At 40.0% G+C, this 2805-nt stretch overlaps 1 long non-coding RNA gene across 1 annotated transcript in view; it reads right to left on the bottom strand.

Annotated features, from left to right (window-relative positions):
• Positions 1 to 219: 219 nt before the first annotated feature.
• LOC149132885 (uncharacterized) overlaps positions 220 to 2805 on the bottom strand; it is a 26943-nt gene continuing 24357 nt past the window's right edge. The window contains exon 3 of the long non-coding RNA XR_016244117.1: positions 220 to 1013. This is a non-coding gene — a long non-coding RNA (uncharacterized LOC149132885). The remainder of the gene's footprint in view (positions 1014 to 2805) is intronic.

Raw genomic sequence — 2805 nt, 5'->3', positions numbered from 1 at the left:
ACCGCACAGCCTGTTCTTTACTGTGTAAAACATTCCTAATGTTTATGTACGACTCTTACTATCTCTTTCCTTCTTCACCTGTCTCCCTTGATCCTTCCTCTTTTTTCTTTGTCTCTCTCCCTCTCTCTTGCCCCCCTCTCGTTCTTCAGTCCTTCTGATTTCATTCCCCCTCTCTCTTAGTCATTGGTCCCTCTTTTCCTCCTCCCTCTTATTCGTTAATCTCTCTGCTGTCCTTCCTCGCTTGTCTCCTTTGTACCTTTCTTTTCACTCCCTTTGTCTCTCTTTCCCTTCTTCTCGTTCTTTAGTTCTTCTTATTTACTTTCCTTCTCTCTTATTCCTTAGTCCCTCTTTCATCCCATCCCTCTACCCTCTACAACTCTTCCCCTCTCCTAACATGTGATCGGTGTCTGGTCAGTGCATTGCTGGTCTTTCTCGACCAGCTGCCGTCTAGGCCGGTTACCTTTGCCTGTTCTCCTGCTCAGTCTGTTAAGACTTCCCATTTCTCCTTTGCGCCAGCCTACTACGTTCGTCTGATAGTCGAGAAACCCTTTCTGCTATTTACTGATGCTGTAAATATACAAAATATACAATTTCCCCCCTTTTGTTGTATAGCCGAAAGGCGTTTTTCTGTTGTATATGTATAATTCTTTTCTGTTACACTTGTATTATTACTTGATCACGATGTATTTGTATACGTATTTTTTTAGCTTTTTTTTTTGTTCTTGTATACATTTGTTTGCTTTTCCCAGAGGCTTAATGCCCTGGTGCTTGCCGGAATCGAGCAGTCTCAATGGTAAAAAAGCGCGAAACTGCTAGGACATTCTAGACATTGACTGACGAGGAAATCAGCTGCGAATGGTCCGTATATCTTGTTTTTCCCCAGTTTCTTATTCGTTATGTTATCGTCTAGTTTCCACATGTTTTTTGTTGGATTTCTGTTTGCTGTGTTTTCTCCTTGTGTTCTTTCTGCTGAACTCTGGTGCCCCAGCATGGCCACAGCTCATGAGCTGAAACTAGATAAAATGAAAATGAAAAATGAAATGTGTGTGTGTGTGTGTGTGTGTGTGTGTGTGTGTGTGTGTGTGTGTGTGTGTGTGTTTGTCTGTGTATATGTATATATATATTTTTTTATATATACGCAGACACACACATAGAATGCAATTTTGAAATGAAGGTTTACTCAATCTTTTTACAAGGAAACGACTTGGCAGTGACGTTCATGTTTCAGCTTCTACCTACAAACGCACATATACATGTGTGCATATATACATATGAATATATACACACAGATATGTATACACATGCACATATGCATATATGTAGATAGATAGATAGATAGATAGATAGATAGATAGATAGATAGATAGATAGATAGATAGATAGATAGATAGATAGATAGATAGACAGGTAGATAGATAGAGAATTTGACAGACAGACAGATAGAGAGTTTGACAGATAGAGAGATAGAGAGTTTGACAGATAGAGAGATAGAGGGATAGAAAGTTGGAGGGAGAGAGAGAGAAATAATTTGTAACCAATTTATCAAAACAGAATTAGTTACAAATTTCAATCAATGTTACTGGTGTGATAGAAGACATAAATTTACTGGAAGATTCTTTACCAATTATTACAAAGAATTTCTTCTTTGGTAAAATGTTGGATGATAGAATTTATACAAAATCCAGTGCAATAAAAGTGTCAAAGACTGGATTAATGGTAATGGCAGAAATTATGACATTTATTCTTTAACACAGACAATTCGTATTTGAGAACAATGCAAGAATTTATTCTTCAATTATGTATATGAGAGCCAAAATGCTTACCGATTTTTTTTGTAAAAGCAATATCCATTTTGAAACACAATAATTCACACAAACGATGAAGAGACAATTCAATATTTCAAACTAATTTGGATGCAGTCATGGTTATGTGGTTAAGAATGTTGTTTTCCTACTTCATGGTTTTGAGTTCAGTTTCAGTGCACAACACATTCGACGATTGTCTTCTACTATAGCCTTAGTCTGACCAATACTTTGAAAACAGAATTCATCATCATTGTCGCCATCTTTAACATTCATCTCCCATGCTGGCATGGGATGGATGGTTTGGCAGGAGCTGGCCAGCCAGGAGCTTGCATCTGGCTTCTGTGCCTGTTTTGGCAGGGTTTTTATGGTTGGATGGCCTTCCTGACACCAACCCCCCAGCAGAGTGGACCGAGTGGTTTTTACATGGCATGAGCACATGTGAGGTTAGTTTGGCATGGCTTTCGACAGCTGGATGCCCTTCCAAATACTAACCACTTTCCAGTGTAGACTGGATGCTTTTTAAGTGGCACCAGCACTGACAGGGTCACCAAGTAACTTGCAAGACAAAGATTCTTTGAGCGAGGAGGGGGGCATTGGAAGGGGTGATCTTGTATCAGATTATGAATGACTATAGTGAGACAGAGATACAGAAACAGGTGTCTTGCTGTAGGGAAGAGATACATAGTTCAGATGTCTTAGAGAGACAGAATCAGGTGTCTTGCCTAATGAAAAATGCCTGGAAGCCTTTGTTATATGTACTTATATGAATGTGTGTGGAGGCACAATGGCCCAGTGGTTAGGGCAGTGGACTCACGGTCAAAGAATCGCGGTTTCGATTCCCAGATCAGGTGTTATGTGTGTTTATTCAGCAAAAACACCTAAAGCTCTATGAGGCTCCGGCAGGGGATGGTGGCGATCCCCGTTGTACTCTTTCACCCCTACTTTCTCTCACTCTTCCTTCCTGTTTCTTGAGTAAAGCTGCGATGGACTGGCATCCCGT

The sequence above is a fragment of the Octopus bimaculoides genome, chromosome 13, assembly GCF_046866305.1.
Source record: "Octopus bimaculoides isolate indiv1 chromosome 13, ASM4686630v1, whole genome shotgun sequence".
Taxonomy (NCBI): domain Eukaryota; kingdom Metazoa; phylum Mollusca; class Cephalopoda; order Octopoda; family Octopodidae; genus Octopus; species Octopus bimaculoides.
The sequence above is the reverse complement of the archived record's forward strand: the minus strand, read 5'-3'. Positions and strand labels throughout refer to the sequence as shown.